This window comes from Rattus norvegicus, chromosome 8 (assembly GCF_036323735.1).
Source record: "Rattus norvegicus strain BN/NHsdMcwi chromosome 8, GRCr8, whole genome shotgun sequence".
Taxonomy (NCBI): Eukaryota; Metazoa; Chordata; class Mammalia; order Rodentia; family Muridae; genus Rattus; species Rattus norvegicus.
This window is the reverse complement of record NC_086026.1, coordinates 37632385-37647490: the sequence shown is the minus strand read 5'-3', so window position 1 is coordinate 37647490 and position 15106 is coordinate 37632385. Positions and strand designations below refer to the sequence as shown.

The following is a 15106-nucleotide window of genomic DNA, read 5'->3' as shown; positions in this document are numbered from 1 at the left end:
ATGTTTGAAACTAGGGCCTCGTACATGCTAGATAAGTGCTCTATTATGGAGCCAAGCCCCTAGACACCCAAACAGCCTTTGAAATGCCTTACATATCTAAATATATCATCTCTGACTGTAAAAGTTGTTTTTAAATAGTTGATTTGACTTTAATTTATCTACATTATTTTTAAGCATGTGTGTGTGTGTGTGTGTGTGTGTGTGTGTGTGTGTGTGTGTGTGTGTTCACATGAATGTAGACACCCATGGAGGACAGAAGCATTGGATCCCCTGGAAGCTGGAGTTACAGGCAATCAAGAGCTGCTTGACCAAGGTGCTGTAAACCAAACTTAAGTCCCCTTTGAGAGAAAGAAGTGTACTTAACTGCTGAGCCATGTCTCCATCCCTGGACTTGACTTTGGAAACAATTTAAAGCTATTTTTGACTAATAAGATGGAGATTCCCATATGGTGTTTCCATTTAGTGTGTGCATACGCATGTGCTCCCCCAACACACAGATACAAGAATCTTGGATATGCATATAAAATGACTTCAAAGATACCCCAAAAGAGAATTGTCAGAAATGTAGTACATTTGAAAAATTATTCTGGTAGTAACAACTCCCATTTACTGAGTGGGTGCTGGAAACCAAACGAGTTCCCTGTCAGAGAAAATAAGTGTACCTAAATACTGAGCTGTGTCTCCCCAGTCCCTGGGTTCAACTTTTTGTGGGTTATTAAGTACTCCATCTCTCCATCTTAAAAAAAAAAATCTCACTTGAAGATAAAAACATTCCTGTGAGAGGCATTTTATTTTTAATGAGCTCTGAGTTCTGTTTTGAGGCTGCAGGTTATAACCAGGACAGGAATTTGGATTTCTCAGACTCCAAAGTCCATGCCCTACCATAAACCCCATCATAAAGGACAGACACCAGCTAGATAGATCTGGGTACATGTGCAAGGTAGCCCAGGGCTGCTCATATCTCAGCTCCAGGGTGTCACCTGACTGCTTGTAACATCTTGAGGGTTTTCTGACAAATCTCCAGAGCTAGAAGGAGCAGTTTTTAAGAAGGAGAGGGGTTCTAATTCACAGTTGCTCTAACGTTGGTTTTGGCATTCCTTTGTCACATGCATAGGGAAGGTCCCTGAACTGGAGGCATTCAATGTTAAGAAACTTCTAGATAAACTGTATTGGTACAGATAAATCAGAGTTCATATTACTTAGCATAGGATGAGATTTTTTTTGAGATAGTAATCCCCTGTGTAGCCCTGGCTGGCCTGCATCTCACACATATTCACCTACCTCTGACTCCTGAGTGATGGAATTAAAGGTACGTGCCATCATGCCCAGTGGGTGCCATGACTTACTTGTGCTTGTGATAACTGATGCCCTGACTCTTTGGACATCAGTTTACCCCTACTTTTTTTACCCCTAATTTTCTTTTTTTTAACTCCTAATTTTCAGTGCTAATTTAGTGCAGCACCATGAGCAATGGATGTCATATACAGGAGATGCAATGATCCAACAGGGAGAAGGATCCTGAGAATGGAAGATGAAAGACAGAGGACCACATAGACATAGACTTCAAGTAAGGATGCAAAGATGATTTCAGTTAGCAAGCTGGAGAAAGATTGAATTAAAATGACTATTTGCATTAGAGTTGTGGCATCTGGAAGATAGACTAAAAAATCTTTGGGTTCATGGGAATAAGAAGAATTCATTGTGATAGAGTTAGGGAAAACTTCAGGGAAGAGTCACATCTGATTTAATGCTTGAAGAGTGGGCAAGACCCTGACAAAGAGGAAGAGAAAGATTAGTGGGAAAAACATGAGGTAGAAGTGGCCTAATGGTCAAAATGAAAATTGACTCTTCCAGAGAATCCTGGTTCAATTCTCAGCACCCACACAGTAGCTCGCAACATCTGTAAATACAGTTTCAGATGATTCAACTGAAGATCTGAGGATTCTGGCCTCCAGTGGTAATGGATGTACATGTGGTACATAAATATACATACATATAAATAAATCTAAAGAGAAGATATTGTTGTTGTTGCTGATGATGCTGGTAATGATGATGATGTGTGTGGGTATGCCCTATGGGTAAGTGTGAAGGCAAGAGAATAGTCTTTGATATCTTTCCTCAGATATAATCAACATTCTTTTTTGAGACAGGGTCTCTCACTAGTCTTGAGTTCGCCAAACAGGCTGGGCTTTCCACTGGGCTAGTGAGCCTGAGAGATCTATCTTTGCCTCCCAAGTTCTGGCTGGGACTTCAAGCACACCACACCCAGCTTTTGAAAATGTGGGTTCTAAGGATCAAATTCAAGTCCCCATGCTTGAAGACAAATGTTTTAGTGATTAAGTGAGCTCACTAGCCTAATAGTTTAGGTTTAATATACAATGGCACTGATGAAGGCTTTAGAGCAGGGGAATTTTTTCCTGGAGATGTCTTCCTTGGCGTATGCAGCGTTAGCTGTATGACGTGGTGGGACAGTGTGTGTTTATTCTTTCCTGTCCAGAGCAGCTCTCCCAAGGAAAATGAATTTATACTGTTATTCCTGTCGGTCCCAACTTCTGTTTGATACTCTGCCATTCCTCATGTCTTTCCTTGCACATCTTTGGCAAGAGAGGAAACAGTATCATCTCATTCGTATTTCCTGCTAAGGTTTAAGTCAAGTGTTTGCTTTCACAGCCATTATCAAATGTCCTTTCTGGCGAATCAGAAGGATCGTGGACTAGGCAGTTAACCGTTGTCTAGCAGATGAAAACCCAGGTGAGTTTATGAAGGAAAAAGTTGGGAAAAGAAGCATACAGGCAGAGGTGCCGTATGGGTCAAAGCATAGATCAGCACACAACGGCTTGAGAAATATCTTAAAATAGAAGGTGCTTCTCCTGAGATTCACACTCCAGGTCCTGGCAGGTAGCCCACCCTTATCATTATTAATTTCTGGAGTTCATATCAGGCACCGCACCCTGGTGTTAAGCTGTTAACCTCCAGAATCAAGGTCACAGACACTGAAGAGAATTCCTCTGTCTCAAGCTGTGGCTTTGTCGAATCTTCTATTCAGACATACCACAAAGGGTAAATATTCCATCTAATCCCATGATTCTGGGATTCTATAAATACTTTGGTGCCTCCCACTCATTTATGCCAGGACACACACACACACACACACACACACACACACACACACTCACACACACTCACATACACACACAGAGAGGGGAGAGGGAGAGTGAAAGGGAGAGGGAGACTATAGTAATGGCATCATTAACTACTACCAAAGAAAGAATTTGGCCCCCACTCCCCATGTGTGTCCTTAGAAGCTTAGGTGTCTCTTTGTGGCTCTGATTTCTTCTATTACTCAAAAGAATAAAATCTAAAATAACGTGGAAATAGCAAAGCATTTCTAGAGCTGTCTTTTCACAATGAAAATCTGTCCTAGGTTGAGAGACAAATTTCATTCTCAGAGTCAGGAGATGTTTAGAGTTTATCCAGTTTCCCCTGCTATGTGCTATGAAATTACAGTCAAGCCATCAGCAGAGGGCCCTCTCAGCCATAGAGCTGGTAGGAACGCTTGGAAGGCTAACCAATATGAGTGGGTGAACCTCTGACTGTGAGTGTTAAACTTAACATTCCATACAAATCTCGGGAGTGTTCTTTTTATTTTCATGAAGTACAACATTGATATTTGATAGGTGTTGCATTAAATATGCAGATTACACCAGTAATATTAATTCTTCTAGCCCGTGAGTAGAAAATACTTTTCTTATTTGTTTGTGTCATCTTTAATTTCTTTTGTCAATATTTAATGATTTTCACTGTAGAGACCTTTCACCTCCTTGCTTAAATAGAATAAGAATAATAAAAAATAAGGTCTTAAACTTTTTTCTATGTTTAATTATTTATGATGTATATGTATGAATGTGATGTCATATATGTGGAGGCATTTGGGGTACTGGGAATTGAACTTAGGTACTCCAGAAGAGCAGCAAGTGTTCTTAACCACTGAACCATCTTTCTAGTCCCCGTAGTTTCTTTTCTTTCCTTTCTTCCCTCTTGTTCCTCCTTTCCTCCCTCCCCTTCTTCCCTCCTTCCTTCTTCTCCTCTTTCTTCCCCCTTTTTCTTTCTTAAGGCAATTAGAAATGCGAGCACGCTTCTTGATTTTGTATATGTGCTTTGTATCCTGTAACTTTATATTTATTAGCTCTAACAGCTCTTTTACTAGAGTTCTTAGGGTGTTCTCTATGTATGATCAAGCCATCTATAAACAGACTATTTGATTTCCTTTCCTCTAACCTGGCTGGTCTTTGATTCTTTCTCTTGTTTAGTTACTCTGGCTAGGACTTTTAGTCCTATGCTGAATAGACGTGGTGAAAATGGATATCCTTGCCTTGTTCCTGATTTTGGAGATCATAGTTAAGTGAAATAAGCCTGGCACACAAAGACACTCATAGGTGGAATCCAAGCTCACAGAACTATAGACAAGTACAGTGGTTACCAGATGCTGAAGATGAGGTAATGAGAGATATTGGGTAAAGGTACCTGTTGTAGCCAGACAGAAAGAATAAGTTTTGGTGTTGGGTTATACAGGTTAACCACAGTCAACAATACTATGTCATGTGATTCAAAATAGCTAAACGGGGCTGGGGAGGTGGCTGAGTGATAAAGAGCATATACTGTTCCTCCAGAGGACTGGGGTTCAATTCCCAGCAACTATATTAGGTGGCTCCCAACCTCCTGTAACTGTAGCTCTGGGCCAGAGCTTCCGTGGGTACCTGTTCTCATGTGCATATACTTATGCTTAGTTAAAAATATAATAATAAAATATTTTAAAAACAAAAATACCACAATATAGCTATAAGAGAGGATTTTAAAGGTTCTTATCACAGAAAAGTAGCAGATGGTTGAAATGATGGATAAATGATATATCTTAAGCTGTCCCTTACACAGTTTATAAAGTACCAAGCCCAACATTGTATTCTCTAAAGATGGCTGTCTTAGTGAGGGTTTTATTTCTGGGAACAGATCCATGTCCAAGACAACTCTTATAGTTTTCAATTAGCAATAATCGCGCCTCGGATAAACCTCATTGGCTACGATACTGCCACTGTGCAAAGCTAAGACAACTCTTATAAAGGACAATATTTAATTGGGGCTGGCTTACTGTCTCAGAGGTTCAGTCCATTATCAAGCACGGCAGTGTCCAGGCAGGTATGGGGCGGGAGGAGGTGAGAGTTCTCCATCTTGTTCTGAAGGCAAAGAGGAGAAGACTAATTTCCAGGCAGTGAGGACTAGGGTCTCAAAGCCTAAGTCCTAACACACTTCCTCCAACAAGGCTACACCCACTCTAACAAGGGCACACCTCTTTTAGTGCCACTCCCTGGGTCAAGTATATTCAAACCACCACAATAATTGTTAGTTCAATTAAAACAAATTCAAAGTAACTTTATAGAGAACCCATCCTGAAAACAGAGTGCTTTAGCAAGAAGATATTTGTCAGCATTTACATTAAATGACTCTGTTTAAATTCCTGGACCAAGTTCAGCACAATGTTTAGGCTCAATGAAACACACAGCCAAGTTATCCTTCAAAGAAACCAAGAAGCAGGGCAACTCCTTGTCCAACCATTTTAATGTTTCTGGCTGGGCCATTTGGCAGCTCCTAATTATCAAATCACAGAGCCATCAGTCACTGCCCTAGGTCTGGACCAAAGCTCTACGGATGCCAGAACGCTCATTGGCATTTGCTCAGATTCACCCAGCTGACTGGAGAGCACCTGGTGGACAAGGCTCCTGTAGTGGAGCTAACGGCCATTCCCTGCTGGGTACAGAAGGCTAACATCCCTGAATGAAAATGGAGAGACTATGTAGTGAAAATATAGGTGGGGAGAAGAAATTGGATACAGATGAAATGATATTTTTCTGCAGGTAGAGCCTCTTGGGGGATATTCTGGATTTCCTCTTTGAAGTCCATACCAATTCAACACCCAGTCTGGCTCTAATCACTTGGAATTTGCTAGACTGCAGATGTCCAGATTTTCCTATCTAATTCTCCTCTGCCTGGTCCCTATCAACTTGAAGTTCATAATCAGCGTCCTTTGTTGTGCATTATCTGAGATGTGTTACCGTGAGTTAAGTCCCTTCTTTTTTTTTTTTCCTTTTTTTCGGAGCTGGGGATCAAACCTAGGGCCTTGTGCTTGCTAGGCAAGCGCTCTACCACTGAGCTAAATCCCCAACCCCTTAAGTCCCTTCTTGTTTGCCACCAGGTATGTTTCTATGAGAAAATAGTGAGAAAAGTCTACCAAATTTCTTGACCAGATTGAAGAGGCTCCTTGGTCTTTCACTGTGGGCAATGGGGACATATCTGGTTAGCACAGAAGGCTTTCGACCTTTTCAAATTCTAGGGAAAAGAATAGACCACATTATGACCGAATGTTTACCTCATCAAACAGTATTGAACACAGCAATAAGGCCCAATGACGATGGGAAGACTTGCATAGACACTCAGGAGGAAGTGGAGGGAAAGCAGGGTTTGTGAGGTCAGGGCTCATCTGCATGTTCCGGACAGGCTTCCAGCAAGGAACATGTCTTCCTTGGGATGGAAAGGTCGATGCATAGAAGCAGAAACTGGGGAAGCCAGAGTGGCCCGAGGGTGGTGGGAAACTCCATGATTCCTGTTTGTCCTGGCTGCTTTCGTTCAGATGGTTCTCATCAACCACGTTCAGATTGATTTCATTTGCAAAGCTCTCCTGGCAGCCTCCGTGGATGAGGCTTGGTGGCAAACTTTCTGGCACTTTCTGATCCTGTCCAGGCCTTGTCTCCTTGTGTAGTTTCTTGGCACTTGGGCTGTGCAGCAGAAATTGGCTAAGTGGAGGCTGCTGCTGAACAAAGCCAAATGTAAAACAGAGCCCTGGCAAGCCAAAGCAAGGGAGTTTTCTTAGCCTGGGGGAGGGAGCGAAGTGGATAGGAAAGCGAGAGGTTTCCTCAGAACCCTACGGAATCAGGCTCTGGGGAAGGTTTGTCATGGTAGCACCTTATCAGCATCCTTGCTAATTATGGAAGGCCAAAGGTTCGGTCTCCTGTGTGCTTTGGTCCACTAGTGGGCACTCTATAAAATGTCTGGGTCCCACTCAGTGCTACCTTCTCATTTTCTGGTCCTCATGAGACTCTGACTCCTCTTATTCCTCTGACTCCTTGTCAGTCTTCAGCTCTATCTTCTCTTGGCTGCTTCTCCGCCTCCCCCTCCAACTCCCTAAGCCCAGCTGCCTCCCAGCCCACCATTTCCCACATATGTCCCAGGTCTACTCTTCCCCTGGAAGGCATCTTGCCTATATCCCCTTGCTCGTCACATTGCTCCTGCAAGTAGAGAGTGTCTGTCTGGAGCAATGGCAATTCCTTCCCGTCCTGTCAACTGGGAAGGGACCACTGCTGCCAGGTACCATTCTCTCTATTTTTCCAAAATAGACAGTGTGTGTTTTGTTGCTCAGGTCCTGCACCTTGGCTGTCTGGCGCTCATTTTATTCCTGACATACGTCCTATAAACTCTCTCTCTCTCTCTCTCTCTCTCTCTCTCTCTCTCTCTAGCAACCACGTATATTCACATGCATTCAGTGCAGGTTTACAGTAACATGGCTTATTATCCAAAAGGTACATAATGACAGATGTGAGACATTTTTATCTTCTGAGTTAGGTAGGGTTTCATTGCTGTGAAGAGACACCATGACCACAGTAACTCTTATAAAGGAAAACATTTCACTGGAGTTGGCTTACAGTTAGAGGTTTAGTCTTTTGTTGTCATGGTGGGAAGCATGGCCACACACAGGCAGACACAGTGCTGGAGAAGGAGTTGAGAATTCTACATCTGGATTGGCAGGAAGCAGGAAGTGAAGCTGACACTGGCTAGGCTTGAACTTCTGAGATCTCAAAACCTACCTCCAGTGACACACCTCCTCCAATGAAGCCACACCTAGTCCAACAAGGCCACACCTTCTAATAGTGCCACTCCTTTTGGGCCTAGGGGGACCATTTTTATTCAAACAATCATATCCCCCATCTTTCTAGTTTTACTCTGTAAATAAGTCCTCTATCCTTCCCAATATGCATGTGCAAAGGAGAAAAATACGTGTGTGTGTGTGTGTGTGTGTGTGTGTGTGTGTGTGTGTTCATGTTTCTACCACTAGTAGGACACTGCTTTATTATATTTTTAAAAACTCTTTTACTTTTGAAATTAAGGTATAATCACATTATTTCTCCCTTCATTTTCACTCCCTGATCCTTCTCATGTACCCACTTGTTCTTTCTCGAGTTCACAGACTCTATTTCTTTAATTGTTGTTACACATACATACGTGCATTTGTTCTTAAATATATGAATACAATGTGCTCAGTCCATATAATTACTTGAATGTGTATGATTTCCAGACTGACCACTTGGTGTTACGTAACTGCTGGTTTTATATCAACCTGACATTTATCTGAGAGGAGGGTACCTCAACTGAAACTCTCTGTAAGATCAGGGTAGGCAAGCCTGTAGAGTATTTTATTAATAAGTGATTGAAGGGGGAGGGTCCAGCCCATTGTGAGTGGTCCTGGCTTTCATTAAAAAAAAAGCAGGCTGAGGGTTGGAGATGTGATTCCATGTTTAAGTGCACTAGCTGTTCTTCCTTAGGTCTTGAGTTCAATTCTCAGCAAATGCACAGCAGTTCATAACCATCTATAATGGGATCTGTTGCTCTTTTCTGGCATGCAAGTAGGCAGAGCATTCATACATTAAAAGAATACACAAATAAATAATATTAAAAAACAAAATAAAACAGGCTGAGCAAGCCATGGGGAACAAACCAGTGACCAGTGCTCCTCCATACCTTCTGTGTCAGCTCCTGCCTCTAGGTTCCTGCCCTGTTTGAGTTCCTGTCTTGACTTCCTTCAGTGATGAGCAAGCAGTGCTGTGGAAGTGTAAGCTGAATAAAATCTTTCTTCTCCAACTTGCTTTTTGATCATGGTGTTTCATTGCAGCAATAGAAACTGAAACTGAGACAACTTTTCTCTCTCAATTTTGTGTGCTCCTTTTTAAATTCACTGAGTCCACTCAGTACCGCCAGTAGATGCATGGGGTCATCTACTAGAAATGAGGGCATCCTCTAGGGGTCAAAACCCGAAAGGCAATCAAAACTCTCCCTTCCTCAATAGCAGTCCTAGTTACCGTTCTATTGCTATGAAGAGACATCATGATCAAGGCAGCTTATAAAGACATTTAACTGAGGGCTTGCTTATATAGTTTCAGGGATAAATCCATTTCCATCGTGGTGGGAAGGGTGGTGGCATGTAGGCAGGAGGGTATATCACCAGAGCAGTTGTGGAGAACTCATACCTGATCTGCAGGTAGAGAGAGAATAAGACTGGGCCTGGTGGGGGCTTTTGAAACCCCAAAGCCACCCCCAGTGACACACCTCCTTCAACAAGGGCACACCCCAATCCTTCCCGAAGAGTTTCACTAACTGGGGACCCAGCATTCAAACATATGATCCCATGATGGCCATTCTCATTCAAACTACTGTAACAACTATGGATCGTCAATAGCTCTTTGGCTAGTGGTGGAACTTCATAAGCTCCTACTTAACCATGGTGGGATTGGTTGGTTTGATACTGTACAGGTCTTGTGCAGTCAATCACAGCCACTGTGAGTTCATGGCAAGCTGTTTATTTTGTTCTGTACCTTACTTGTTCCACTTTTGAAATGGCTGTACGGTATTTCACTGAATTCTATACATTTATAATGTAATTAGTCATACTCAGAAGGGCATCAGGTTGTTTTTAACTGATGTTATAAAAAGTAACTTCTAATGATCCCCATAACTTATGTTTATTTTCCAAGCTTCCACTCTCCTAAGGTGGAGGACCAGGGTTAGAGTTCTATATTTCTGCTAAGCCCAACACTAAAATAAAGTGCCACACATATGGTTGGATGTTGTGTATAATTCCTATAAACCTGCTTTAAGCTCTGGGCAGACTGTGCTATACCCCCACCTGGAGAATATTGGATCCGAGGATGAAACACACACACACACACACACAGAGAGAGAGAGAGAGAGAGAGAGAGAGAGAGAGAGAGAGAGAGAGAGAGGGAGAGGGAGAGGGAGAGAGAGAGAGAGAGAGAGAGAGAGAGAGAGAGAGAGAGAGAGAGAGAGAGAGCGCTCAATTTCAACCTGCTTATTGGCTCAATTACTAGGTGATTCTAATTTCCCATGGCTAGCGTGCCCTTCCCAATAATCTTAACACCTTTTAATCTGCCCTCAGCTTAGTGATCCTGTTACCTTCTCCTTGTTTAACAAGCCTCAACTGCCCTCACCTTAGTTGTGTTTCTAATCTTCCACCTGGAGAAGTGGCCTATGACCACTCCACCCAAGATCACATGGTTGGTTACCTTTTCTCCCTCTGAAGCATGGTGAAATCCCCCTTTCTCTTCCTTAGTCTCTTAGCCTGCCTGCAGAGACTCAGAAGTTCCACTCCTTTTCTTCTGCCCAGAAACTAGCCTCTGTCATCTTTATTGATTGATCAAGAACCAAATAGGGAATAGGACCTCAGCATCAGAACCACCACCTACAGTCAGACCTGTGAAGCTTTCTTTTGTTTGTTTTGCCTTTTTTTTCTTTTACTAAAAACATTATTAACACATATTAATTGTGGACATCAATAATAATGAATCTCATTATAACATTTCTATACATGTATTATAATAAGCATTATTAACAATCACCTTCTTCAAAAAACAGAGACCGAAGGAACACCCATTCAGAGCCTGCCCCACATGTGGCCCATACATATACAGCCACCCAATTAGACAAGATGGATGAAGCAAAGAAGTGCAGGCCGACAGGAGCCGGATGTAGATCTCTCCTGAGAGACACAGCCAGAATACAGCAAATACAGAGGCAAATGCCAGCAGCAATCCACTGAACTGAGAACAGGACCCCCGTTGATGGAATCAGAAAAAGGACTGAAAGAGCTCGAAGGGGCTTGAGACCCCATATGAACAACAATGCCAAGCAACCAGAGCTTCCAGGGACTAAGCCACTACCTAAAGACTATACATGGACTGACCCTGGACTCTGACCTCATAGGTAGCAATGCATATCCTAGTAAGAGCACCAGTGGAAGGGGAAGCCCTGGGTCCTGCTAAGACTGAACCCCCAGTGAACTAGATTGTTGGGGGGAGCGCGGCAATGGGGGGAGGGTGGGGAGGGGAATACCCATAAAGAAGGGGAGGGGGAGGGATTAGGGGGATGTTTGCCCGGAAACTGGGAAAGGGAATAACAATCGAAATGTATATAAGAAATACTCAAGTTAATAAAAAAAAAAAGAAAAAAAAATAATCACCTTCTTCCCCCCACCTTTTCTCCAACAGGCTGTGATACACAGCATTTATGCTTCAGATCCGGCTGTCCACTGGGTTAAGTAACTACACACTGTTTCTCCACCACTTCTTACATTCAGGGATTTTTGTAGCTGAAATGCCATTCCAACCTGTCACCTAACTGAATTTTATATATTAATTCTATAATTTGCCACACACATTCACATCTCATCCCTTTATTTATTAATTAAACTTTTTAATAAATAATGTCAGTGGGGTATTAACTGGGTGAAGAAAGTAGGGTCCACAGAAGCTGAGTTTGAAGGTTGCCCAAAGTCATCTACTTGATAATGACAGAGATAAAACTTGAAACCAGTCAACTTATCTTGTATTCTTCCTCTCCTTTCTGTCTCTCTCTGCCTCTGACTCTCTCTGCCTCTGTTTCTCTATGTCATATCTATGAAATCAAACTTTTGCTTTTGGAATATGATAGGAGACTGAAACTCTAGAAAATTCTTCCCAAGATTTATTTCAATCGACAATTATAGTAAACTATTCAAACAAGAGGAATTATGGATAAATTTACTAATTGATTACATCTATCTGTTAGGACAGTGCACAATGGCATTTGTCTGTTGTGGAGGACCAGTCTGGAAGGCTCTGACTGGAAGCTTGTGTCTAATGAGGAAGTCAGGATGTGGGCCTGCAATTAGGGAAAAAGGACAGCAGGAAAGAACATACACATGTGGAGGGTACACATTGTGCATACTTACCCATCCATCACTTGCAGGACTTGGAAAGGACCTTTGCACTAATTCATGTCAGGTCATGCAATGCTCTACCCAGCAGATGGGGCAATTCCCAAAGGCAGACAAAGGACTCACAACTGATGGTATCCAGACAGAGGGTTAGGCTCTGTGCTCATCTCAGAATGATCTTGTCTCTCAAGGACTCAAGCCCAGCTCAGTAAGACTCTTCACTCCCTAAAGATGGGATTTCTCTCCAGTAGCTTCAAAGCTACAGGGTCTGGGCAGGTTTACCACTTGTGTCTACTGCACACGCTCAGAGCACTGCTTCTGCTGCTTCTGCTGCTAAAGAGTACAGAGGACCTATGCCTACAGAAGAAATCTGCACGTTTTAGGGAGTACTGCTAAAAGACCGTGAAATGCAGAGGTAGTGTCTGGGGTGATTGTGGGCTCGACAAGTGAACTGGAGACTTTAGGTGGAAGCAGGAGCTGCTGAGGAGCTCTGAGGAAAGGTGACAAACCTCTCACCATTTTGTTTGTTTGCTAATTTATTTATTGGATTTGGTAGGATTTAAAGTTATTTTTATTTTGTGAGTATGAATGTTTTGTCTATGTATGTATCTGTATACCACTTGCAAGCCTGGTTTCTAGGGAGGCCAGAAGAGGGTATCTGATCCCACTGGGATTGGAGTTACAGACAACTGTGAGTCACCACATAGGGAATTGAGCCTGGGTCTTCTGCAAAGGCATCCAGTGCTCTTTTTTTTTTTTTTTTTTTTTTTTTTTGGTTCTTTTTTTCGGAGCTGGGGACCTGGAGCTGGGGACCTGGGGACGGAACCCAGGGCCTTGCGCTTCCTAGGTAAGCGCTCTACCACTGAGCTAAATCCCCAGCCCCCAGTGCTCTTAACTAATGAGCCATCTCTCCAGCAGCCTTGTTGCTTATCTGTATTTCACATACTTGTTCTCTGAACACCACTAACATATGTGAAGAACAGAAGTAGTGTTCGTAGATTTACTTGTTGGGAAAGTCTTACTTGAAGGGGAAGAAACCAGAATTTTGTCACATCTAAAAGAAAAATAAAACTCTTAAAGGGATTGCAGAAATGACTCAGTGGTTCAGAACACTAAGCTGCTCTTCCAGGGATCCTGGGTTCAATTCCCAGTAACCACATGGTGGGTCACAAGCATCTGTTATGGGATCTGATTCCATCTTGTGATGTGCATGAAGACAGAACACTCATATATATGAAGTACACGAATAAACAAATCTTTTTTTTTAAAGTCACTGTGAATAAAGTGAGGATAGGGTTAGAAGGTGGTCACATGGACCAGGAAAGGGTTAGGTAGCCATGCTGTGGCCAAGGATTCATAGATTCCGAGAAGGTGGCAGTGATGAGAGATAGAGAAGTATTGATACTTCAGCATCAGTGGACTGGTTGGCTGAGAAAGGAGGGGGAAAACAAAAGAGAGCCCATAGGTATAAGAACTGTGGGAGGAAGAGTGTTGAATCTGAGGGGAAAAAATGGAGCCAGGCCTAGTCATTGCAGAAGGGTAGTGAGTGCAACAGGCCTGACTGCTGTTCTCTAGATCACTGGCTGCAGGGTGTCCTTAGGCCAACATCTGGGAACCTGGCTTTCAGAATGACTCCCAAATGGTTAAGTGATAAGGTGGTTAGACTATGCAATCAATAGGAAGGTCTACTAGATTTTTGATAGTATTAAGAAGAAGGGGGCAACATGAATGGTCAACCTCAACTAAGCCCCATATCATCAAGTGTCTAATGGACTTCCTAACATGGAAATATCACCCCTGTGCTGCTGGGTTTTTGAGGCCAGGGGAGAGTGAATGAATCCCACTCTTCACAGAAGGGAGCTGGCATAGGCAGGCCGCATGTGGATTTCCCCAGATTCTGCCTGTGTGTGAACTGCCCATATTATTGATATGAGTATCTTTACTGCACCTCTATAACAAACCCTAGTCAGAGTTCAGCTGCAGACTGGGTCTTGAGTCCTGGAGAATCTCCAAGAGCTGGTGTGTTTTTAGGAGGTCCTTGACTCAAAAACCTCAGGATTTACACTTACACAGAGCACAGAAGAAACCAAAACCCAGAGGAACAGATGACGTCAGCCAGGAAGCGTGAGGTAGAACCTCTAGGATTCCACAACTGAGGCCTAAACAAAAGGAGACAACATACACAGGAGGGCCAGAGCTCAGGCGACGATTGAGGAATGTCTGCTGGATCCAGCACAAAGTCATTAATGACCTTGGCCAGACAGTTCCTGTGGGCAGTTGTGGGGAGAACTGGCTCGTTAGGGGTCGTGAGAGGGAAGCTGTCCTCTCAAATATGAGAGGGGCAGGGACATGTGAGAGAAGTGCACACATTTTGAAAGATGGAAGAAAAAGTGAGTCTTGGAGCAAGATCTAGAAACGCAAGTGAGATGTACTATGTGGCTCACAAAGCATGTGGTCCAGCATCGATAGTAGGAAGGAATCCAGTGTCCTGGAGTATCTGGAAAGCAATGTGCTTGCAACGTGTTCAGCCCACCCTGAGGATGACAGTGACCTTTAATTCAGGACTTGACTAATGAGCAGAAGATCATAGAAGTGTAGGAAATCAACATTCTGGAAGAGGGGAGATCATATGTGGATGTCTGGAAAGAGAGACAGTCCGTGCTTCTGAGGGGTGTGGAGAGCACGGGGGAGTGGGAAATGACAGGAGTGAGTGGACTTGGCCCTGTCGACATTCTAGAACGTGCAATGGTCAGTGGAGCGAGAGGTGGGAAGTATGAACCTCAAGGAGGTGGAAAGCTGGCTGTCTCCAAGGGACACATTTTGACAGGAGAAACATATCCTCCCATGTAATAAGAACAGAGTACCCCCAAAGAATTTTAGTCTGACAGGGTTGTTCACTCCTTTAATTCCAGCACTTGGGAGATAGAGGAAGGCAGGTCTCTGTGAGCTCAAGGCCAGCCTGGTCCACAATGTGAGTTCCAAGACAGCCAGGGCCACATTGTGAGACAAATACCT

The 15106-nt window shown here is 43.2% G+C and overlaps 1 pseudogene; it reads right to left on the bottom strand.

Moving 5' to 3' along the window:
* Positions 1-5024: 5024 nt before the first annotated feature.
* LOC120094540 (U4 spliceosomal RNA) lies at positions 5025-5101 on the bottom strand (annotated as a pseudogene).
* Positions 5102-15106: the final 10005 nt, after the last annotated feature.